The sequence below is a fragment of the Periplaneta americana genome, chromosome 1 (assembly GCF_040183065.1).
Source record: "Periplaneta americana isolate PAMFEO1 chromosome 1, P.americana_PAMFEO1_priV1, whole genome shotgun sequence".
Classification (NCBI taxonomy): domain Eukaryota; kingdom Metazoa; phylum Arthropoda; class Insecta; order Blattodea; family Blattidae; genus Periplaneta; species Periplaneta americana.
Window position 1 is genome coordinate 151314599 of NC_091117.1, and position 27702 is coordinate 151342300.

Genomic DNA, 27702 nt, shown 5'->3' on the forward strand with positions numbered 1-27702 from the left:
TTTAAATAACCTTGTACTACGATCTAAATTATATGGTCACAATATGTAGCTAGTCGGCGATGTATGCAATGGAGCGGCCAGTCTACCTCATTATCTCCTGGCCTAGATGCCTCATAAGTGGTGCCTTCTTGGTATCACTATCAGATCTGTCTTCGGACAGTTGACTAAATAACAACATAACTTTACTTACCTTTGAAAATTTAGAAAAAGCGTTTCAACATCGGTACTGTACACAAGTCATGATCTGCTAACTGAAGAATAGCTGCATAAAGAACGAGTTTTTGCTATTTTGGCTACAAAAGTATTCTTTCAGTATAGTGTGTACCATCAGTCGAGTTTCTTGAAAGCTACGTGAAATATGAGTAGTTGGCGTAATTCCCCCTTGCCACCTTATATTTTTTGCAACAAAGTTCACTTGAATTAAAAAAAAAACTTTATTTACTGTATAATATTATAGCAACGTACCCAGAAAGTTGCCACGATAGTGAGTGCAATGCCACTCCTCATCCCATCCGTTTCTACGCTAGTGAACAAACTCAATTCGAGTCCGTCATGAAGAGTATTTTGGAGTGGTAGTATAGGCTAGTTGTGAAACTTGGACTTTCACTTTGAGAGAGGAACAGAGATTAAGGGTATTTGAGAATAAGTTCTTAGGAAAATATTTGAGGCTAAGAGGGATGAAGTTACAGGGGAATGGAGAGAGTTACACAACGCAGAACTGCATGCATTTTATTCATCTGACATAATTAGAAACAATAAATCCAGACGTTTGAGATGGCCAGGACACGTAGCACTTACGGTTGAATCTAGGAATGCATATAGGGTGTTAACTGGGAGGTCGAAGAGAAAAAGACCTTTGGGGAGGCCGAGATGTAGATGGGAGGATAATATTAAAATAGATTTGAGGGCGGTGGGATATGATGATAAAGACTGGATTAATCTTCCATAGGATAGGGACCGATGGCGGGCTTATGTGAGGGCGGCAATGAAACTTCGGGTCCCTTAAAAGCAATAAGTAAGTAAGTAAGTATAATATAGCAACGTACACAATCCTATACTAACAACACGCAAAGCCCTCTTAATTTAGTCACAGAATTCTGTGTTACATCATTCGACTCGTACCCTGTCAAAGAAGTTTAATTTAAAAAAAAAAAAACAACAATAGCTCAGAAGAAAGAAAACAGGATAAGGAATATTAATGGTAAAAGACCTTCGCTTGACTTTTCGAGATCCAAAACCGGGACAATTCCATACACTTAGGCACTCACTGGGATGTGTGCTCAATACATATAGGCTATCATACTACGATCATTGTCCTAGTCCAACGGATGGTCTGAATGACACTTGTGAATCTGATGCTGATAGGCGGACCATCGTGCCTAAGTCCTGTTAGAGCTAGATCCTATTCCAAGTCCAATACCGATAAGCTCAAGGATCCGAAGCTCCAAGCCTTAATAAATCCCGTATAGCATCGTAAACCCAGGCTACTTCAATATTTCACCCCAGCCTATTTCTAGCTAATGCAGATAGCAGATAAAATGAGGAGGAAATGGAAAGAAAGAAGGAAACGGAAGTACTTCAACGTCTACTCTAGCCATCACAAATTCCATCACGATCAGCCGAGTGATCGAAACAGGATCGGCTGAATGAAAGACTAGCGTAGGCCTACTTTATTGAGCCACAGGTGCGCAGAAGAAGAAGAAGAAGAAGAAGAAGAAGAAAATGAGGAACAACGCTTAAGAATTAGGGATAATATTCGGAAACAAATCTAATAATCAACGCGAATTCTGATATATTTTCAAAATCTGTCTCTGTCTCTCTCTCTCCCTCTCTCTCTCTCTCCCTGTCTGTCTCTCGCGCTCTCTCTTTCCCTTTCTAGAAATTCAGGTGTCTTAATATCATGATAATAGCAAAGGAAGCTGAAACTATTGAAGAGAACGAAAATAAAATAAAAATTGCTGTATCATTCATAGCTGCTGATTTTTAGCCTGCACGTGAAACTTAACAGCAGAACATCTACCACGAGTTTCAGAGTCTGCCGCTAGAGGGTTTCATAAATAAGCCAAATACTCACTGTAACACGTATTTCTTTCTTGCAGGACTGATATAAAATAATTGTATCACGTGTCAGGAGAACACCCGGCGCACTGCGATTCTGCATTGTTTTCGCAAGGAGCAATGTCCTCTCAAAATTAGAGGGCATGTTTCATGCAAAGTTTGGTAACACTGCTTTCTACTAGTACAATCAGCAATAAATTACAGTATAATCATTTAACTATCTCACTTTTACAACAATAATCTAATAATGGCAATAATAAAATTAATAAATAATAATAATAATAATAATAATAATAATATTAGTCGGTTTTCCATGCTGGTAACTCGGCTTCAAATTCCGGAGAGTCCAAAGACGTTGCTTGGTGGTAGGTTTTCCCGAGGTATTCCCATATTCCTTATGGACATTCCATCATTGTTCCATTAATTATCACCGCCGTCATCGCCATAGCTCTTTACTACGACCGACAACGCCACTGTTGCAGGAATATCTATAGTTTTGGAGTGTCTGTTTTAGAAGGAGTGTTTGAGTGAATAACGAATAGTCAATTTCGTACTCGCTATTGGATTAAACAAAAATTAAACATTTAAAGCTTTGCAGAAAACTGAACAATATGCATTCTGAACTCTTTAGATTCGATAGTAAAGTTACACTTATAAAAAGCAAGTATGAAATTTGTAGAATGTAACCACAGTCTACTATATACAGTCACGAAGCTTGGGATGATTTTTTGCATTTCTCGCGATAGTTGCTAGCCGCTTGGAGCGCTGTGAGTACTAGGAACAATAGACTGTGTCACTGCCATCGTGATCTAATACAGGCCGTAAGGCAGACCATATAACTCGCTTAAACCGATCACGAAGGGCGGCGTTTCAACCATATAAATTAATTGGAATGCATAAAGTGTAACATATATTTCTCTAAAACGTAGTGTAATTGCATTAATAAAATTTAAAACAAGATTATGAGACACTTCAGACATAATTCCTTGCGAGTTAAGGTGTAATATTATTTTTGGTGTAAAAATTACGTTGTTCGTATGTGTAATACCTGCCTTTATTTCGATTAAATATTGCGAAATTCTTGTACATTCATTTATGCACGATTCAATAATTTTCAGTTGCACCGTACGAATATTGAGATATGTTGAAATTATAGGTTATGTTTACTGTCTAATTTTAGTGGTCTCCAGTGCCCTGCCAATACATATGTATGTTATGTCATATGGAAATTATAGGTTTGTTTACTATACGATGAAAGAGTAATGGAACGGAGAAAAATTCTCTCCGGCGCCGGGATTTGAACCCGGGTTTTCAGCTCTACGTGCTGATGTTTTATCCACTAAGCCACACCGGATACCACCCCGGCGTCGGACAGAATCGTCTCAGATTAAGCTCCAACTCTTGGGTTCCCTCTAGTGGCCGCCCTCTGCACTACGTCATAGATGTCTATGAACGTAGGACTGAAATCCACACATATGCTAAGGTGCACTCGTTATGAGTGACTAATTGACCGGGATCCGACGGAATAAGCGCCGTCTTAAATCACGAAGTGATTTACGCATATTATATATATTATTTTAATGTACCGAAGTACATATGATATTTCCATGCAGATATTCTGCGTCATCATACGAGAGCGGCCACTAGAGGGAACCCAAGAGTTGGAGCTTAATCTGAGACGATTCTGTCCGACGCCGGGGTGGTATCCGGTGTGGCTTAGTGGATAAAGCATCAGCATGTAGAGCTGAAAACCCGGGTTCAAATCCCGGCGCCGGAGAGGATTTTTCTCCGTTCCATTACCCTTTCATCGTATGATGACGCAGAATATCTGCATGGAAATATCATATGTACTTCGGTACATTAAAATAATATATTTGTTTACTATATTTAACTTATATTCCTATATTCGCAATTATACATTATAATTAAACAATAAGTCATGTATGACACCCGTCACATTCTATTTGTATTTTAATACTACAATTGAGTACTGCATTATTGTATTTATCTACTACCTAAGAGACGAAGTAACACAATCGTACGTACACTAATTTCATAGGAGTGGTATGGTAAATTTTCTGTCTACAATTAAGGAAGGTAGATGTGCTACATTAAAATCACAATATAAATTCGTTTTTATTGAACCTCAAAATAGCTTCCATTCTAAACTTAAAATGTTGATGCGAACAGATTATGTTAACACGTAAATTTCTCTTCACATTAAAATAACACAGTTTTGTAATTATTTCTGTTGTGAAAAGTTGTGTAAACTGTGAAATGTTCGTCGGTTGTAATAACTGTAAATGGCTAAAATACAATAATTTTAATAATAATATGGGACAAGGAGACGTTTGTGGCACTAAGCTTATAAATATTGTAAGAAAAAGTGGTCATAGTTAACCTTCTTCCGAAAGATCCAGGAAGGTGAGTTTATAAAATATATGCTTTATGAAAATAATATATAAACCTTATGTATTTCATATTTCAATAGTGGAAGGAAGGTGTTATTTTTTTCAAAAGAATACGATATCGAAAGTACAATACATTTTATCGTCTGCTGGGGAAAGGGTCTGTGATGAGGCGATAGTAGCGATCCTGGTTGTTAGCAACTATCTATGGATGCATATTTCAACTGTCTATGTTTGCATATTTAGTAAGTATTGAGCTTCGTGACTGTGTATACTAGACTGTGGTGTAACTACTTAAATGTTTAAAAATCCTGCTTGAACAATAATAGGCTAACTTAAAAAGTTAATTTCAAGTCGTAATAAATTCTAACCTAAATTGTGTGTGGTAATGCAGTCTATACCTAACTGGCAGTGATAATGATAAAATAATAATAAATATGATGACTAAATTTTACTATTATTATTCCTATTGAATTCGTCTGAATGTACACAGTATAATGTGCAGAAAGATTTACCAGGTGAGAAATAAGGAAAATATGATGCAGAAATTACGATAGAGAGCATAACAATGTTACATATAGCTACTATCGATAATACGGGGGCACAATATTGCAATTTTTAGCAGTCATGCTAAATTATATACGACAAGACACAATATTACGAACATCGTCTCATAGCCTATGTATTGTTTCCTCAATTAGCCTACTAGACCCAAGTATCCGCTATTCTCTAATTGTAATTATTTAATTTCTCACTAGATCATGTTGCAATATGTGTGTATGTGCTATTAAATTCTATAGCTTTTGCTATTTTCCTATTCTTCCAGAGTATGTGATATATTTTTGTACACTTTCAGAGACCCCCAGAGATAAAAGTCGCATAGAGTAAAATAATCCACATATCCTAGAAAAAATCAGAAATTCCATCCTGGAAAACATCGACTTCATTTCTCAACGGAAACTGTAATGAGTCATTTTCTTAAACAAGTGCTACAAATGTTTGGAACGAGAAGACAGTTTTAACGTCTCCTTCCTTAATTTTCGTGAATTAATATTGCTTTAACTGCTTATATTTGGTAATATTTATATTAATAATTATTGTCGAATTACTGATACTGCGTTGCACATCACCGATAACACGCTCTATGCGTAATGGGAGCTTTCGAACAGGTTGGCCTTGAATCAGCTTCTAGCGACGAGGTTTATATAATAAACAGTTCCACAATATCTTCTTATATTGATTTTAGTTACTTTACTAATCATTATCAGTTATATTTAGCCAAAAGCAGGGGTGCATCATACATACATACATACATACATACATACATACATACATACATACATACATACATACATACATACATACATACATACATACATACATGCCACATAGTGGATTAGCAGACGAGGAAGTGGAAGAAAGCTATGACAAGATAGAAGAGATAATTGAGAAGGAGAAGAAGGGAGCATATGTAATTCTAATGGGCGACTGAAACGCAGTAGTAGGAGAAGGACAAGATGGAAGAACAGTTGGAAAATATGGATTGGGAAAAAGAAATGAAAGAAGAGAATATTTGGTGAATTTCTGTAAAAGAAATGCAATGATTGTTGGAAATACATTATTCCAACAAATAAACGAAGAAGATACACATGGACATGCCCAAGGGACGAAAGGAGATATCAGATAAACTATATATTGGTACAGGAAAGTTTCCGAAATTGCTTAAAAAATGCAAAGACTCTACCAGGACCTTATATAACTCAGACCATGTACTACTGACAGGCGAAGTAGATATTCGTCTGAAGAAGATAAGAGGAAGACAAGTGACGAAGAAATTAAACATGGAAAAAATTGAAGAATGAAGAGGACAGAAGAAAACTTGAAGCAAACAACAGCAGAATAAACAATGGCATACGCAGAGGTGTGAGAATTAAGAAACCTTGGATCACAGGGAAAATGTTGGCGAAGGAGGAGAGGAGAAAATGGAAAAAACATAAACATAGAAGAAGGTAGAACAAACTACAGGAAACTAAACAACGAACTAAGAAGAGAAACTCCAAGCAAAACAAGACTGGATGAAAGAGAATTGTGAAGAAATAGAGGATCTAGAGAGAAAAGAAAGATATGATTTAATGTACCGCGAAGTAAAATGTTTGTACTTCACAAATAAGAACAGGAAATCCATGTGGTTGATAGAGGACGACAACGGAAATGAAATAACAAACAAGGAATACTGAACAGATGGAAGAAATCTGTAGAAGAGTTATATGAGACAAGGAATCGTCCAGATGACTTGACTATAGAACACGAAGAAGCCATATCAAAAGACGAGAAAGGATTTTCAATTTTTAGCGAAGAAATTGATTAGCTCTTAAGGAAATGAAGATTGGAAAAGCAAAAGGAGGTAATGGAATCCCCATTGAATTAGTTAAGTGCTTGGGTGAAGACAAGAAGTAAATTCTATCATTATGAAGGGCTATTAGCAATAAGCGGGAATGTCCACTTTTGTCAAAAATTGAGATCCTAGCATCGTTATTATCAAGTGCCGAGGTCAAGAACGGATGGGGCTGCATCTTCATGTCCCCAAGTGGCTTCAAGAAAACACCATTTTATTTCGGTACTGTGAAAATTTAACAAACATTAAGGACTGCACTCAATTTAAATACAAGTGTACATAAATTCACGTTGTCTTCAAATTAATTCAATAAAAATAAATTTGAAAAAAAGAAACCTGTTTTGGATTTAGACTACAGTACGCACTAACAAGTATTATTTAAAACACTATAAATTTGCTCTCCTCTTACATAAAATTAGGTAAACATTGTCAACTCTATCACTTCTCGAGAGGTATCAAAGTAATTCAAAATTTACTATGTGGACAGCAATTAGCAGGTCTCTGGCCAGACCTCACTGTGACTAGATTGTTGCGAAGAAGAAGTTATTTGACAGTGACTTTTTTAAAACTTGTGCCTGCGCAAGTAATTCGCTTCTGAATACATAACTTAAAAAAAAGGGTTCTATCACTTTTAAGATCTTCTATTTTTTATTCAATACCACCTGCTACAGTCTTTGACGGAATAAAATGTATTGAACTCATCAAATGTAGTTGACAAACAATACCGTACTATAAATAGGTTTAAGTTAAATCTATTCATTTATTTTTCGTTGTAGTCTTTATTCTCCTTCCTCTTTTGTACTGCACAATTTCTGCTAAATTTTGTACAGGGTGTCCATAAAGTCTGGAATCATAGGACATAATACATACACATACATATTAACATTAAAGAATGTGTTCCACATGTCTGCCACCATTTTCAACACACGTCCTCATACGTTTCGCACAATTTCTTTGAATTGTCTTCAACATACGTGGGTTAAGAGCAGCACATGCAGCAATAATTCTTTGACGGAGATGTTCCACATCCCGAATTTTTTATGCATACACCACAGTTTTCACAATTCCCCAAATGGCAAAATCCACAAGGTTTAGGTCTGGTGGTCTTGGTACCCATTCCATAGGGTCCCTTCTTCCAATCCAGTGTCCGGGAAACATTTCATCCAGCCAGTGCCGAACGAAACCTGCACAATGAGGTGGGGCCCCATCTTACATAACTACTCTGGATAGCCGATACCATGAAATTCTGGTACAATTTCATCGCCCAACATCCTGAAATAATGTCCTCCAGTGACTGTTGAGTCAAAGAAGAATGGACCAACAATCTTATCGTCCCATAAACCACACCATACCATAACTTTTGGAGAGCCTTGCCTTTTACTGTCGATGTACCAGTTTGGGTTTGCTTGTGACCAATACCTAAAATTTTGTTTGTTCATCTTCCCACATACGTAAAAATTTGCCTCGTCTGAGAACATCATTGTTTCCATAAAAATTGGATTTAGTACTGAACAAATAACAAAAATAGTCATTCTCCTATGATTCCAGACTTTATGGACACTTTGTAGAGGTTTACAACGGTAAACTCAGTGAACCAAAGAAAATTTCATTTACAGGCAAGTTTCCGTTTATAGCAGGTTCCGTTATAGACAGGTTTTACTTATGTTCCCAAATACTGACAAGATCATGATTGTTGACTATTAATATATTTGTAATACTGAATTCAAGTGATGAAAGTATGTTTAGTGTAAGGTATAAAAGAATGAACTTCGTTAGGAGTATGAGAAGCTTTGATAAGTAGATGTGATGCGTTACAAACACAAATTCTTTCGATCCAATTAAAAAACGGAGGCCATGGAACGTAATAAGTTACGTACTTCGATCCAACTGCCCCGAAAAAACAGATAGTAGTGGAAGGAGAAAAGAATTCACACAATTGTTTCCCATAGTGTTGGTGTGTGTGCGTGCACGGCAGATAGTACAGACGGTGGGGTGCAGCGGAGGACGGAGTGCGTGATGTAATGTTATTGCCTCATTTCCACGCCTGGCTGCCTCTAGTTCCAATTAATTAATACAAGTGTTAACATGAAATGTTAGAGGTGGGACGGGGGATAAACGCTTGGTCGGTAGAAGCCACTCGGAACTGGGACCTGGTACGTCATATCCGGTAACGAAGACAAACGCGGCGGTTCCTCCCCCCCCCCTCACAAATCAGCCGATTGTTACTGATCCCTACGTGCCCCCCATCACAATTTGGAACACACAAATGCACTTCTACCTAAACAATGAATCACATACTTATAACTTAATCATTAAGAAATGTTAATTATTTTAGTTCTTTAGTGAAAACAAATTAAAAATTGAAGGTCTTAAAAACTAAAGAAATAAATAACTAGCCATATGCAAGATTTAGCTAAAGCATACAAATTTTAAGAGGTGTAAATTTCAGTGAAGAATTTGTATTATGGAGTACGACGTTGAGGCACTCAGATTAATAAAATTCAGTACCTGAGGACCTATTAACTTATACTGATTTTTCAAGAATTTATGCATACAATTGGGCTATTTCTCATGAAGTCCAAAAATCATTATACATGGAAATTTCGATGTCAGTACACGTTCATGTTACAGGAGTTCAGAACATGTGCGTCAGATACGTGTGCAACATCCGACGATATGACCACATATCACGGTCCTTCGCAAGTCTTTCGTGGCTCCGACTTAAAAACCGTAGAACTTTACATTCTTTATCTTTACTCTTTCGAATTCTGCACACCTCAACACCAAATTACCTTTCCTCTCGCTTCTCTTACCTATACACTAATAACGACGTAAATACCAGATCACTTATCTGTGGCGAGTTAAATATACCTCTTCATAGAACATCTTGTTATTCATCATCTTTTACAGTATCCACCTCACGACAATGGAATTCCTTGTCACAGAGTATTAGGGGCTGCAAGACAATAAACATTTTTAAAAATAGCTTAAAGGATAACCTCCTTAGCAATTCACTTCAATCATACGGACTTAAACTATCACTGACTACAATGTTATTTCTTCCTTTAGATATCATCCTGATAGCGCTGTACTTTCAAAATTGTCTCATAATAATCTCTTTCTATTATCTAACATTATTTTAAATATATTAAAATTCTATGTATTCTAGCTTCATTCTGCTACACAGTTTGTATTTCATTGTTTAATTAATAGTTCACAGTATTTTGCTGTTACATGTAACTGAAGATTTTAGGTCCCATTAAAGAAAATAACATATGGAGAATTTTGAAGAACAAGGAATTAAGGGATATTTATAAAGATTCGGACGTAATAGCCTTAATAAAAAGTCGAAGACTACGTTGACTTGGACACGTTCTACGGCGTGATGAAGACTCTCTTCTACGTAAAGCTTTCAACTATTCTCCAAGATGCAGAGAACAGAGATCAATGGCGATATATCGTGAATGAGGCTAAAAACCACTTAGGTTTTGAAATGCCCTAAATTGAATTGAATTGAATACATGTAACTCTTATCTAAATCAAATTGTTGAATTCTTTGTAGCTTGTAAGTTCATACATATATATGTATGTATACTTTTTGCTGGTTGAGTGGAAGAGTAGGCCTTACAGCCTTAGCTCTGCCAGTTAAAATAAATTATTATTATTATTATTATTATTATTATTATTATTATTATTACACGCGAATTGTTTCAATGTTGTGGTAAAAATGAGAATCATATCAAGGTCTGAAAAACAGGGGAAAATAAAATAAGTAGAAGAAACAGAAAACAAAAAGGAAAGGAAGAAGGCTTGAGGGAAATAGAAGGAAATAAAAAGGAAGATGAAATATAGGTACCGAGAAACAGAGAGAGAAAGAACAGAAAAGGAAATAAAGAGAAAAAGGGATGTAAAGGTAAAAATGAAGTGAAGAAAGAAAGGAAGAGAGATGATGAAAGAAGAAATGTCGACAGTAAGAAGAAAGGATGGAATAAAGGAAGATAATAAGGAATAAAAGAAAAAATGGAATACATAATATAAGGAACGGGGTAGAGCCGCAGCAGGAGAGATGAACAGTTCCTTTGAAGTGACGCAGCCGCCTCATTATCGGGCTGAGACAAGGGCCCGGTGTGCGGGACGTGGCATCTGATACTGTCCCACGCACAGATCAGATAGACAGTTGTGCTGTCCAAGTTCTACGTGAAGGGACCCATTGTGACGACCGAACAGAGTACTAAGCTTCCTTCAGCACATTCTCAACTTCGAAACGAGATAAAGCTCCGTCCACCATTACCCAGTGATAAGAATACAGTTCAAGTGTGGTGTAAATTCTTTCAAAACAAAGGAAGAAGGTAAAGTCCTTATAAGGTACACTGCTTTATTTAACATTACTGCGAATTAACGTACCGTGTTTCATGTACAGTAAGTTTATGCCACAGCATTGTCACTGATTGTGCGCCATGGTCCTGGGTTGCAGTACTATCTCGGTAAATAATCTGTAGGCTACTAATGGAGGCCCGAACTTATGCTATAAGTATCGGCCTGGAAATCGGTCAAGAAGTTAAAAATTGGATTCTGAGTGGAACATAAGAGATAATAATAATAATAATAATAATAATAATAATAATAATAATAATAATAATAATAATAATACACCATGGTGAAGAAATTTTCTCATGAAATTTCTGCCAATATATGGAACCAGTGCTCACCCAGCATCATGATGTATAGATCTACGATAGGTAGCTAAATCCGGTTCCGCTAGTCAGCTATAACGGCTGGGAGGATTATCGTACATCATCGTGATCACTGTAATCACCATCGTGATCATTACCGTAACCATAATTGTGATCATTGTAACCATCATCGTGATCATTGTAACCGCCATCGTGATCATTGTAACCATCTTCGTGATCATTGCCGTAACTTTCATCATCGGATCATTACCGCAAACATAATCGTGATCATTGTCGTAACCATCATTGTGATCATTGCCGCAACTTTCATCATCGGATCATTTCCGCAAACATAATTGTGATCATTGTCTAACCATCATCGTGATCACTGCCGTAACTTTCATCATCGGATCATTACCGCAAACATAATTGTGATCATTGTCGTAACCATCATCGTGATCACTGCCGTAACTTTCATGATCGGATCATTACCGCAAACATAATTTGTGATCATTGTCGTAACTATCATCGTGATCATTGCCGTAATTTTCATTATCGGATCATTACCATAAACATAAACGTAATCATTGTCGTAACCATCTTCGTGATCACAGTCGTAACAATCATCGTGATCATTGTCGTAACCTTCATCATCGGAATCATTATCGCAAACATAATTGTGATCACTGTCTAACCATCATCGTGATCACTGCCGTAGGCCTAAAAATCATCGTGATCATAGTCGTAACAATTATCTTGATCATTGTCGTAATCTTCATCGGAATCATTATCGTAACCATCATTATGATCATTATCATAACTATCATCGTGATCACTGTAGTAACCATAATCGTGATCATTGACGTAACCTTCATCATCGAGATCATTATTGTAACCATCATCGTAATCATTGTCGTAACCATCATCGAGATCATTATTGCAACCATAATTGTGATCATTGTCGTAACCATTATCGTGATCATTGTCCTAACCATCACCGTAATCATTGCCGTAACCATCATCGTGATCATTATCGTAACCCTCATCGTGATTATAGTCATTGAAATCTACATCATAATCATCGTAAACTTCATCATTATAAACTTCATCATCATAAAATTCATCGCCATAATCTTTGTCATCGTCATCCTCATACTCATCATCATCGCCGTCATATTCATCAAGAAATCTTTGTCGTCATCGCAATTTTTTCATCTTCGTGTCATTTTCCTCATAATTGTTATCGCATTTTACAGTTCTCCTCATCCTTTCCCTCATTATCGTTTTATATATTTTTTTAATCTCCCTGATCTCTACCTTCCTCCCTAAACTTTCATTATTCCTATTTCCTCTTTTCCTCACATTATCTTTCACTTTCTTCCTCTTTCTTTTCCCTACACTGCTTAGATCTGCTTCCCTTTCTCATTCACTTCTCCATGTCCTGCTTCTCAATCTCCTATTTCCCCTCCTCTTCTACTTTCTCTTTCTTTTCATATTTATCTTATCTTGATCATGTTTTTCCTGTTATTTCTTAAGCGTTTCATCCTTTCCGTTCTAGTCTCCCTCCATATTTTTGCCTCTTCCTACTTGTATTTTTCCTTCCTCTTCCGCTTCGTCTTACTTTGTCTTTTCTAATAATTTTTCCTATCTCTGTTCTTCTGTCCCTGTGTCTTTATAGTTCTCCTCACGTCTTCCTCTTTTACTCCACTCCTTCTCCTCAGCTTTTCCCCTTCTTGTAGCGCTAAACTCTACCTCAGCAATGAAAACATGTTGAGGGCACGGCGACTCACAGTTTTGGAACCACCGGAGAGCAGTGACGCGGGAGATAAGCGTGACGTAACTAGGTGGTAATGGTGCTGTCAACTGTCCGTTTGATTGTTCGTCTTGTTGCCATCGCTGCCATCTCTCTCTGTCTCTCTCTCACTTTGTACGCGAACGACATTTACACATTGCCCCCCTCCCAAACACCGCTTCACCACCAACCCTTTTAATCCACCCCATAAAACCACTTAAGTACACCCGTGACACGTTTAACTGCAACACACTATGTTCCCATTCTTCATCTATTACGGCTCTGTACTAATCTCCATTTCTATTCACCTGGCCTAGTCTGAATAGATGAACAGCGCCTTGCGAAAATGTCTGTGAACTGTATTTTAATTATACTTACATACAAAATGAAACTGACGCTTAAGTATATTATTATTTCAAACAATAAAACCGGAATCACTGCTTTCTAAAGCCATACTATGCTTAATCTATATCTCTTCACAGGTCCTACTCAAGAATTTCCCGCATTTTTCTGAATTGATGTCCAACCACACAAACTGTAACTTAAACATAATGTTTACTTTTAATGGCAGCTTTCGTATTCTGTGTCGGACGAATTTTGAAGTTATGGGTATTGATATTTTCATGTAATTCATAAAACTGATTTATTCACAAAATTTGATGTAGTCGTTCCCAGTTCGCTCGGATTTCTGCTAGTGTTTATACCTGAAGGGAAATTGAGACGAAATGCCTTGTCAGCTACCTTGCACTCAAAAGAATAGTAGGCCTAGACACAGTGGTGATATTCAAGAAGTTTAACAACCAGTTCTTTCATGTGTACCTATGTTAAACATATACGGTACACATGTATGTCCATTGCAAATATTATCTAGAAATAATTTAACAACCGGTTCGTCGGAACCGGTACGAACCGGCCGAATACCACCACTGGCCTAGACAGAATAAGAAATGAAGTTCGTATTGGGTAAAGAGAGGATGATGTTGAAACTGATCAGGAAGAGAAAAAGGAATAGGCTGGGATACTGGCCGAGAAGGAACTGCCTACTGAAGGATGCACTCGAAGGAATGGTGAATGGGAGAAGAGTTCAGGGCAGAAGAAGATATCGGATGATAGACGACATTAATACATATGGAACATATGCGTAGACTAAGAGGAAGACAGAAAATAGGAGAGACTGGAGAATGCTGGGTTTTGCAGTGATAGGACTGCCATTTGACAAAACACTAAGTAATTGTATGTATGTATGTATGTATGTATGTATGTATGTATGTATGTATGTATGTATGTATGTATGTCCCTATCCTAGAAAGATTAATCCAATCTCTACCATCATTCCCACCTTCCTCAAATCCATTTTAATATTATCCTCCCATCTACGTCTCCGCTTCCCCAAAGGCCTTTTCCCTCCGGCCTCCCAACTAACACTCTATATGCGTTTCTCGATTCGCCCATACGTGCTATATGCCCTGCCCACCTGAAATGTCTGGATTTAATGTTCGTAATTATGTCAGGTGAAGAATAAAATGCATGCATTTCTGGTACCTACTCATTTATATTTCTAAATAACTTGAAAATTCACAAAGTAGGCCTACTTCAATTCTTAAATCGAAAAATACAGATCTCAACTTTGTTGAGTTAGAAGCAACAGCATTATCTATGAAATGTAGGTCATCGTTATGTGGATTACAGTTTTATACAATTTGGTTGTGACATGCGGTAGTTGAAAAGTACAGCATAATGCTTGAAATCGCAATAAATTGAGCTTTTTCTCTTTCAACTTCTCTGCATCAGTCTGACATTGGTTATAATATATTAGGGGAGAGTCGGGTAGTATCGGACATCGGGTAGTATCGGACAGTGCGTTTTTTTCATCTACAACCATATGGTAGTACCTGAATGACATGGTTACGTTTCTCTATGCGACATCACAGAAACGTAACCATGTCAATCAGGTACTATCATCGTGTGTTAGATGAAAGAAACTCACTGTCCGATATTACCCGATGTCCGATACTACCCGACTCTCCCCTACTGGAATCCTGCGTTTAGTTCTTAGAGTACAAATTAGATGCACATAGATCATACTTCCCGCTCCGTTTCGTTGTTTACATCTGCTTATTCGTACAGGGCAGTATATGCACTGAACAATGACAGTGCTACTCACGTACAAAATATATTGTCGCATGGATTTAATAATAAACAAAATATTTATTCAAAGCCTTCTCATGGGCAACAGAAGATTATTCTTACAATAAATAAAACGCGTCTATATTCTAGATAGACCTACTTTTTTGTTTCACAATATATTTTTCATCCAAAACGTAAAAAAAACCAACGTTCATTATTTTTCTCATATTTACAGAGTTTTGAATATTTAAATTGCACTTAAAAAAATAGATATAATTAGGGGGCGGATGTTGATGAAAATTCATCGTCTTATTTTTCACATTAGGACGATGCCTAATAATATAGAAATCCTTTCTATGTTAATATCAACGTAAAAAAGTAATTTCTTATCTTGCATTTTTTTATGTTTTTGAACTAGTAGGCCTAGCTCATTTTTATATTTTTCCGGCATTTTTTGGTCAGATAGGTCTGTTCAATAATTTTCTAACCAAATAGTTCTGTAGTAATTACCTACTGAATAAGTGAAAAACGGTGAAGTTTGAGTTTTATAGTTTGGAACAAACTGTAAAGTCCATCCCTCATTTCTCTGAAGGCTTCACTTCACACAACGGAAGTAATATAAAATGCTTGACAGCAGCTAAGTTTAAGTGAGGGCTTTGACCGCTACTGTTCTTTTGTCGATACGAAGATGTCTTTAGAATTTATGTTTGGAAGGGGGGAAACTTTCACCATGTCCTGGACAGTACGTTGTGTCCTCAACACGATTTGAAAGGGATGTCTACTGTAGTAGACAGTATTTTTAACACAATGATTGCAAGAATGCACCGTGCGCCCACAATTTGTTTTGTCATTCACATTCCCTCATCTGCAAGATCTGGTAATAAAAGTGAAGCGAGGAAAGAGGAAGAAACGGAGAATGAAGGCACTGAAATGGACCGCCCCTGATTGAAATACATTGTGTACACTCATTAAAATCTATAGTTTTCCCTTAAAACCTTCACTTTGTTGAATGTTCTTTTCCTTTATCCTAACCAAATTCCAGGACGTTGCCTCCTCTCTCCGAGATTTTCAGGGCAGTCATTGAAACAAGGCGACTAATTTTTTAAGACGTTGTGGTGCGAGTACGGTGAATAATATTTAAATGTCATTTTCCTTTAATTTTATGTCATTTTTTTCATTAGTTTAAGGGCATTTTAATGATCATTTTAAGTAGAGTTTTAGGTCATCAACATTTGCCCCCTAGATATAATTTATCAACGTTAAAACGAGTTTAGAACTAAATAATATGACAATTTATTGAAAGGATTGAAATTTGAACATTCACAATTAAAAGTGAGTTAATCATGAAATATATGAAATGTATTTCGGCCCTGATGTTTCAACTTGTGTTCCTTTAGAAATGTTTGCAGGTTGTTTCTATCCCCATGTATTACCGTCTGTAATGTCAGGTTACAGAAATTAATTATGAATAAGTCTACTTGTTTTGCACGTGAACATTGTAACTGGACACAGCCTATGTAAGTACTTATATATAAATAAATAAAGTAAATAATTAATTAATTAAATGTTGTAAATTACAACAATACAATAAATCACAATAAAATCAAAACTGTTTACACTGACTACTTGCTTTACGAGTCTCTATACATTACAAGGAGTGACTGTAAACATTTTAAATGTTTCAAAAGGAAAATATCTTCTCCTTTTTGATAAAATACATTTCCTCCTTTCCTGATTAACTGTTCGCTACCACATTCTTCTATTGGAGCATTAATTTCCAAGCGGCTAGCTTTGTTTTGTTTTGACATGAACAGCACACCTGAAGTACTCGTATATACGCACTTTACTTCGTACATATCTACACTGTTGCGGGTTGTTCTGAAGCTTTAGGTAACCAAACGCAGGAACCTACATATTAGGTCTACTATACTTACTAGGTATTGTTGAGTTGTATCAATGCAGAATTCCTAGCATTAAACCCGAAACAGACTGTAGGCCTACAGTATAGAACCCGCCGAACGATAGAGACGAAAGAAAGTAAAAAATAACGTGTAGTAATTTGTCGATATGTATGTATTTATCGCAAAGCACACGAAGTCTTGGTTTATTAAAGCAGAAGGAATTAATTTTCATACCTATTCGTAACACATTACATTTGACTTCAAAGTGAAGATATGAAAGTCTTTATTAATGCTCGACAAAATATTTACTATGCTTGTGTGGGAACGATATTACTTCTAGTGATGTAACATTTTTCCATTCATGTTTATTTCACCTCCGGATGATATCGCCATGGAGTTTTATTAATACTATGAAATATCGGACATACTTTGTAATGACTTGTAGCTTACAATATAGCTTATATTTTACGAAACTCTTCTGTATCGTTAAGTCTGACTTTATAGCTCTCTTGCAGTAAGAATCCCATTTCACTGTCTCTATGGAACTTGAAACCGAAGTGTGTAGGAACATTTCAAATGCTTTTTTGAATTATTTACGTAGGAAACATTTCCGCGACTACATTCATGTATTTTTAATTTACAGACCAATACCATTAAACTTAATAAAACAAGTACAAAATTGTGAGCCTCCGACGACCTCTGTTGATCCTGTGTTGTGTTCGGGCGTGGGTTCAATTCCCGCTTGGACTGATTACCTCGTTGAGTTTTTTCCGAGGTTTTCCACAACTGTAAGGCAAACTTCGGGTAATTTATGACTAATCGTCAGTCCCATCTCGTCAAATACCATCTCAGGACTGATACTGAAATGGCGGAATATATTTATTAAATTCTAAAATTTGTAATATGAAATATGTAGGACAAACTAAAAGAAATTTTAGGACACATTACAATCAACATAAATCTAATTTTCGTCACAAAAGAAATAAATCGAAATCTGCCACACGCTTAATATATAAAGGTCACAAATTAACACAAATTAACAAATATTAAAGAATGTCTACAAATATTGAATGTCATTAATAGCAACAGAAACATAAATACAGCTGAAGAATTTGTCACACCTACATATTATAATATCTATATAACAGTCTTTAACCCAAACAATACACTTTACAAAATCAATAACTGAATTACAACTTCATCCATTAGTTCCGCCATGTGAGTTGCTGTCCCACCCTATGCCATACCGTGATTTGTACACTCAGTGGCTGTTACGACATTGCTGTACATGGAACGACTAAAAACAATTTTAAATTTAAATACTAAATAGTTTATATATAAAAGAATTTTAAATCATTATAGAATATTTAAATTATTTTCAGACTATCTAAATACACCTCCATGCGACAGCAAAGAACTACCAGCTACTGGGTTAAACTCATTAGAAACATAGACATAGTTGTAATTGCAAAACTGAAATATGTACATCACACATGTTTACTGTGGAAACAAATTTTAATATGTTTTCATGTATAAAAATATGTAAAATTTAGGTCATACCTACATTACATAGCCTACATAGTTACATAACATAACTTATAACATAAACATAACATACATGCAATCCTACATGTGCACATAGCCTATATTACACTACATTAAAATCTTCCTCACATAGGCTGAAAGTTTACTCGCTTGTAGCCTATACACTAGTACGCCCGAAATAAAATATTTCGCGGTTAATTATGCTTCTAGAGGTCACCATGTAAAGCAGTGGTCGTAAGCACTCACTGAAATGGGTAGAGTGCATGAAGGGTTAGGAACTCTGCTCCGTCGTGCACAAGGGATAGAGAGACAGTATACCCGCCAGCAGCTACCAATGCACGCTAGGGCAACGTCTTGTCCGAGGGTAAAAGACGCTAGCCCGAGAGTGCAGTGTTTTGATGACCGCTAATGTAATGCATAAACTTGAAATTTTGGTAGGTATTGGAAGAGATTTGCCCTATAGTTATTCATGCATGTAAAGCTATATCCCTAGCTATATATTTTTAAAATAGTGCTACATCTCTTGGAGTAGTAGTAGTGGTAGTGGTAGTGGTGGTGGTGGTGGTGGTGGTGGTGGTGGTGGTGGTGGTGGTAGTAGTAGTAGTAGTAGTAGTAGTAGTAGTAGTAGTAGTAGTAGTAGTAGTAGTAAAGTTTTCGTTTGAATTTAATTTTGCTGTTGGCTCATTTCTTCATATGTTGGTTATTTAATGAGTTTTATTCTTGCTCAAAGCTATTTGCTCTAAAATTATTTTATATGTAAATTTTTGCGTGGATTATAGTTGTTTCGTCTTAATGATTATTTAATTTAATAATTTAATTCGCAGTAATAAATTTTACTGATTAATAGGAATCTGTTTTGGAAATAATTATTGTTGTTTAGCCCATAGCAAAATGTTGATATGTCTATTTGAAATAAACATACATTGCAACAAAGGTGAAAAAAAGATATCTGAATTTCACTATTAAATTAAAAACACCGATAGGTATAATATGAGGTAGAACCGGGACGCCAATGTGCGGCCCAGAATCGGATTTCTAGTTCAGATGCTGCCCCGAAAGTTTTAGGCGATCGTCCATATGCGACCCGGGAAGCTTTACGTAATCGTCCAGGTGAGGCCCGGGAATAGGCTACCTGAATTATGGTATGAATACAAACAATATTTTCTTTCCCATTTTCCAGACATAGGACAGCGTGTAACAATGCATTCCTAAATATTAATACAGCTGTTGGTACTGTAGTGGGGTACTGTAATATTGGCTTTGTAAAATTTGTTACTGGTATGGTTAAAAATATTGATTTTTTTTTAAAGCTACAGTCTTCGTATTTTAATGTTGAGCCTTTCATCTGAGGTAGCGAAATACATGTCCTTGACCTTTTATACTTGTAGGAACTTAAATGAAACAGTCTTTACGAACTGTAACCTATTGATGGAGGTGAGCTGCAGTTCCATCATTTGCATTCTTAAAAACTCTTTTTTTTTTCTTTGATTATCTTATTTCTACTTTCTTGTTGTTTTATGAGATTTACATAAGGTTCGATTTGGATGTTCTTTACGACATTCATAAATTAAAAATATTAAGATGACTCGTATAAAAAATCCCATTTAGACGTCAATGAAATGATTCACAGATATTTTGTTATTCAACAGGTGTAGGGGAGGAAACCTGGAGTTTCTCGCGATATAATTTTCCAATATGTAATCAGTAAACTCAAAGACTATCGTCTTGAGGTTACATTGGCATGATGTCGTCCACTCTTCTGCCGGATCCAAAAATGGCATATCAAAAAGCAACTTTATGAACTGTCCTATTTCTGAGGTATTGGAATACGGAATATATAAGTTGTCTATGCCTATATTATTTAAACTTCACGTCATGTACTTAAAGATTAATTTTTTGGTCCTACAGAATATATCTATTATGGTAACAATTGATATTAGAAGAGAAAAATTCGCTCCGGCGCCGGTGGTCGAACCCGGGTTCTTGGTTCTACGAACCAAGCACTCTAACCATTGATTTACGCCGAAGTTCAATCCACAGTACCGGATCGAATTTTTCTCCTCTAATATTAATTGTTACCATAACAGATATTATATTCTGTAGAACCAGAAAAATTATCTTTAAGTAGATTCTTCGCCCAACTGTGCATATTACTGTGGAATCCCGGCCACCAATCACTCAATTGAGTGCGCTCCTTGTATAATGGCGCTGACTTAATATAAAAAATATAAAAAATATTAACATACATGTCTAATTTGGAGTCAGGCCACACTGGACACTGGAGGAGAGGGATCCGATCCGGTTGTTAGAGCGCTTGGTACGTAGAACCAAGAACCTGGGTTCGATCCCCGGCGCCGGAGCGAGTTTTTCTCCTCTAATATCAATTTTTACGTCATGTGCTAAAATATAGGTCTGGCTGCACGTGGACCATGTAATAAAATAAACCGAACCGCACTTGGACATGTTCATCTCGTCAACTTTTCATCTGGTCCGCACTTGGACGGTCCCCAGGAAGAATAATGATCTAGAAGAAGCTGGATTTGATGACACATAGATAAGACAGAGATCGGAACTGGATAACTTACTAACCGTGAAGTGACAATTATGTTAATAATTATAATACAATGATGAAATGAGAATGGTGGGAGAAACCGACATGCTGGAAAATAATCATCCGGGTTTCGAACTGCAAATCTATTCGGATGTAAACTGTAAGCTGAGTGCCCCCCCCCATAACATATCCGTCAAATATTAGATCGCATATGAATGTCGAATATAAAAGCTCATGACAGTTGAAATACGACAGGATTTGTTTCCACTTGAAGACCCGTGGATGTCGTTTTAGCTCATTGCACGTGAAGACTCTCAACGCTTTCATCCCCCTTTAAAACCCTTCTAGCAGTTGTGCTACACCCCCTCGATACTTAGACTTTCCAAAAGGCGGTTTATTTATAGAATGTAATGGATTAAGCAATTATTACCTGAGAGCATTCCTACTCCTCCACCAGCCACCTGGCATACGCCGGCACCTGTGTGCAACAGTGAACTAAGGCATTGTGTTTGCCTGACATTTCTTTATACAGTACTTTTTAGATATATTAGCGCGCCTGACATCAGAGCTGGACGTCCGTCTGCATTTGCAGCGCGTGCATTCAGTGCTTCCACTTTATTCTCCAGGTTGCCTAAACTCTGGGCGCTCTTCAGTTTGCCTCGCTGAAGTCAGTGATCGACAAGCACTGATTTCAACGCTTAAAACGTGAACTTAGTACACGTAATCAATGTTGCATACAACCAGAGCTTCTGTGAGTCAGTTACAGTATGGATAGCACGTGTGATGTTCAACGACGATCTCTCAATTGAATCCTTTGTGGGAAAGTGATTGTTTATTTTTTGAGGTAGAAAAGACAGAAAGCTAGTCTATGGAAAAGTTGTTAATTTCATTCCGAGCGTTAATATAAAAAAATACCATATTAATCGCAAAAAGACGTATAGGAGTGGATCATGAAGCCTTTCTGTATGATCGTAACGTTAAGCTTGGGACAGAAGTAAATTTATTTGATCCTACTATATACCACTAGAAAGGATTCGACAGAAGATTATCTGTTATTCGCCTGCCAGCTGGAAAAAAGTCGAAAAATTTTAATCTTTGTGATAACTCCAATTTACCAGAAGTATTGTGCCATGTACCAGTTATGGGTGAATTCCTGCACCGTGAAGGACTGAAACTTTTATTTATTTATTTATTTATTTATTTGTTTATTTATTTATTTATTTATTTATTTATTTATTTATTTATTTATTTATTTATTTATTTATTTATTTATTTATTTATTTATCTATTTATGTCCATAACAGGGCAAAGCCCCAATTACAATAGACAGTACAGATTAAAAAAAACATAGAATTACATATAACACGAAAAAAAAGTAAAACAGACATGGATCATGTACGGAGACGTAAGAGGAAGGCAGAGAATAGGAAAGATTAGAGAATGCTGGGTTTTCAGTGAAATACCTACCCTTGGGAAGGAAACTGTGAATGAATGAATGAATGAATGAATGAATGAATGAATGAATGAATGAATGAATGAATGAATGAATGAATGAATGAATGAATGAATCAATCAATCAATCAATCAATCAATCAATCAATCAATCAATGAACGAATGAATGAATGTACGTATATCAAGAATATGTTACCCATTATCAGATACATTTCTTCTATAAAAACATTTTTATTTCCTTTTTTAAATAGGCCTATTTGTTTATGTACTTCATATTCTTATAAGTGTGCTGATATTTCTTTACATGTACAGTCTTAGAAAAAAGTTTTGTCGCACAGATATGTTGTACGACTCAGAAAGGAGATAATGCGCAGGATCTGACTTACAACGAAACAAAACTACTTTTATTACCTCAATTAGACGTTCTCTTCTGAACCAGGTTAATCTCGTCCTCTGATCATGCGCACTTCTTCTTTTTGGGACTTGTAAAGTATCTGCGCGACAGAACTTTTTTTCTAAGACTGTACATTTGATATAACTAAAATTAAGGAAACGTGATTGCAGTGTGTTAAATTGATATCATTGTTTACACTATTACAGTTATTCATTTATATGAATGATATACTTGACTTTGAACCACGAAATACCTCGCTCATCCCTAACCTACCTTCACATATTTTGGTACCGCCCTGGTGAGGATCGGTTCTCGTGCATTAAATACGTACGCTGCTTCATTCTTTTATGAACAGGTTTAATGCGTAGGAATAGAAAAAAAAATCGCCTTTAATCGTTGTAATGTTGCACAGTACCTACCAGCTGTGATTATTATTCTGTCTCCATGAACTCGAGGTGAAAGAGAGTTGTATCACGAGCAGTGCGTACATACAAGAAAAATTAATTTCTCCTCTTCCATGTAGGCTAAATAAATTACCGAGGAAATGTTACTCAAGCGGAGATGATCGTTAACAGGTTCAAAAATTGCAATTTTTTATGTGCTTATATTAAAGAGCATTCTTTTTTTTAACAATATCATATATAATTTGTATAGCTATGCCTACATTCCGAGAATATTTGTATTCAATAAATGTGTCTATTCAAATCGTGGCGCCATAATGAGTGATAGACATTTAACTTCAAACACTGTTTTCTAAACCCCCATTTTTCAAGTTATTAGTAGGCTATACTTTGTAGAAAAAATTGTTTAAGTATACTTACGAAATTTTCACTCTGTCTTAACCGATGTATAATATTGCTACCATTTTAGATTTATTGAAATATATTACAATTATTCTGACCTATACTTCATTATATGAGATAAATACATTTTTAAATTATTAAAAACTTAAATAATGTGCCCCTAAGACCATAATATTTAAAGCAACCATATTATTTCTGGTAAGAATACCTTCTACTAATAACTTTTAGTCTATGGGGTTAAAAATTATTTGAAATCTGAAATGTAGTAAAAGAGAAAATGATACCACTGCACGTAAATTTACTGTAAATGTTAATGAAAACATAACATTCAATTTGCTACAGCTCCTTCTTAAAAAATCAATTAAATAATTATTGTTTAGGGAGGCAATGTAAAGTTTCAATGAATGTAGTATCTGTTTTTTCTTTTTCTTATTTTACTTTTTACAGTTTGTTAATTAATTAAATGCTTCTTTAAAATTTTGTGGAATGCCCCATAAGCACGAGTATTTTACTCTTTCTACGGGAACTAGAGTGATTTCTATATATAAAAAACAATATGTATCTTTATTCTAGCAATAATACATTTATTATTATTATTATTATTATTATTATTATTATTATTATTAGTATCATTATTAATTGGGTACTAAATTTATTTCCAAGGTGTAAAGCAATATTTCAGAACTTCTGTTTGGCCTCCATATTTAAAGAGTAGAAATAAGATATAACACGCAAAACAAATCATGTAATTGTGAGTATTATAACCTAATCTATGGCAAAATAAAACGTAGATATACAGGGTGAGTTTTAAGTCCACCGATAAACTTCAGAAAGTGATTCCTGACTGAAAATGGAGCAGAAAAGTTCACATCACCTTGTGTCCGTAAATGCATAGGTTCCACGGTAGATGCACTGACGATATTCTCTCATAACTTGCAGTGCGCGTTTTGTATGTTGCATATAGTGTGATTTAAGGAACGTAGAAGCACAATGGTCCGGTATTCATTCCAGGAACAAGCCAAAAAAAAATGGCTCCAAATGTTGTGTGATGTAGATGGTGCTGTCTGTCAGGTTACGTGGCTCGGTACATCCGTGCTGCCTCTCGACCGTTTCCACATGCTTGGCCATACACGAACACCATCTCGGCTTGTTCCTGAAATGAATACCGGACCATTGTGCTGCTACGTTGCTTAAATCACACTATCTGCAACACACAAAAAACACACTGCAAGTTATGAGAGAATGTCGTCAGTGCCATCTACCGACATTTTCGGACACAATGTGATTTTGTGTTCTATTTTCAGTCAGAAATCACCCCCTGAAGTTTGTCGGTGGACTTAAAACTCACCCTGTATTTCCACAATTTTCACATTGCTTAAGAGTCATTATCATTATCATTATCATTATTATTATTATTATTATTATTATTATTATTATTATTATTATTATTATTATTATTATTATTTAGAAGTCACTTCTCCGTCTGAATGTATAACATTTCTTTTCTGATCGGTTATTAAACGATACTCCATCAACTACGAGATTATCGATGTAATTGTTGATAGCGAGGTGACGTTTCACAAGATGAGTTCGAGGATTTGCCATGACATTAACTGACAGTTGAGGAAAACTTCGAGCAAACCCAATCATGTAATCAGATCAAGTAGGATTGAAACTCACGCTCGAATGCAGCCTCAGATCAGCTGTAATCGCGCTACCGCCTTAGCTACGCTGGTAATTACATTTGATTTCATCTTATTATCGGTCGTCCAATTCGTTTCTTTTAATTGTCTGCAAGAAACTAGCGCCAGAACGCTAGCATTTTCTTTTCTTTACATTTGATTTTCCTATTTATTCAAAAGTTACGTTTGCTTACTAGAAAGTACTGTATACAATCACTGTCGTCATAAATCACACCACACACTCTATATGCGACATTACATTATATTTTATTCTCGATCTCAAATTAGCTTATCTTGTTAACTGTTATTTATAAGCTTTTAGTATTGTATCCCCTATTATTTGTTTTAAGAAAGGAACCTTAGTTTGTGTATGACGTAAACTTTCAACATTTGCCACACTCGTGCACATATGAACTGATATTTACTGCATTGTGCATGGATAAAAGCTACTTATCCCTGTGTTGCACCTAACATACGCCAAGGAATACGTGTCTGGCGTTATTGTAGGGTTAACTTAATACCACACAATACTGTGTTATTAATCCCCGCCATGTTTGGGATTTGGTCTGCGAAAATTTACCTAACAGACGATCTTTCTTCCAGAATGTACAGCTACACGTTTCGCAGCAGTTGCTAGGTTACGAAACCGTACCAAAATATTTTAGTAGTGACTTTAATATTCAATGTTCATGCACAAGATTCAATCATATTCTTTTAATACATAATCTGCTATTGATTCAGACTCACAGAATATGAATTCTGATGAATATAAAAAGAACAGAGTAGCCAGTTTCACAGAAGCAACGCGATGTTGCCTCATAGAAATTCCTCTCCAACACTTTTGTTTATCTAGAAATTTGTATTTTCTCAAAATGGAGCTACACCGTTATGGGTCAATTATTTTTTTTATAGAATGCACTTTTCTCTTTCTTTTGGTGAGAAAATTTCTTAGATATCTCTAATATTGTCCAAAATATGTCCAATATGTTATTTCACTTTCTCTTAAAACTTACACTTCGCTGTCCATTTTCCGAAAATAGAAAAAATTACTGATACAAATACAAAAAAAACACAAATGCAAAAAGAATGAGAGAAATAAAATATATATTCACAGGGCTTTCATTTCAAAACTTTACAGTCTAAGTAACTAATATTTAAATAGAATTCAATTTAAACAAAAAACGTCCATTTAGATATAGAGAGGGAAGACATAAAACCAGGCTTAATTGCATTTTAGATTTCACTCTCCACCCCCAGCCACCCCACTTTGAAATTTAAAATGGCACCTCTATATTTTTACACTTAAATATGAAAGAGCATTCAATTGTTTATACACCTCATTCATTTGTTTTCGCATCTTTTGTTTTCTATCGTTGCCTGGCAACCTGTATTTTGTGCCTAAAACAAAAGGTGAATTATTATGGTAGCTTACAAAATTTGAGTTTAACTGGCTATAAATGTACCGAACATAAATATGGTCCGGGATGTCGAGGTGTCGAAATGATTTTTACCAACGGTTTCTTTCATATGTGATTGTAAGGAATGAGTCATACCAAATGAATCCTGAGATATTGAAGAAATAAAAATTGAAGTAAACAAATAGTTATCCTATAAAGAGTTGCAAACTATTCAGCTATTTTTGTTAGTTTACAATGAAATAAAGTCAACCTTTTTATTTCTAGCTATTTATGCAACTAAATTGTTATATAATATGTATATCGCTTTTAGATACGTGGTTCAGTTAGCCATTCCTCTTTGCTTATTATTGATTTCGGTCCTATATGGATATTGACATTTTTATGATAATTGAAAACCAGCCAAAATTCTTTTGCTTAGAACAAAGTATTGGTGCAATTTTCGGTTGAATAATGGAATGTAGTTTATTTAGTTCGCTTTAATTCAAAGATAGATTTTTCTGAC

General features: G+C 35.7%; 1 non-coding gene across 1 annotated transcript; it reads left to right on the forward strand.

Annotated features, from left to right (window-relative positions):
* Positions 1-3763: 3763 nt before the first annotated feature.
* On the forward strand, positions 3764-3835 carry TRNAY-GUA (transfer RNA tyrosine (anticodon GUA)). The gene has a single exon. It is a non-coding gene; the product is annotated as a tRNA-Tyr (tRNA).
* Positions 3836-27702: the final 23867 nt, after the last annotated feature.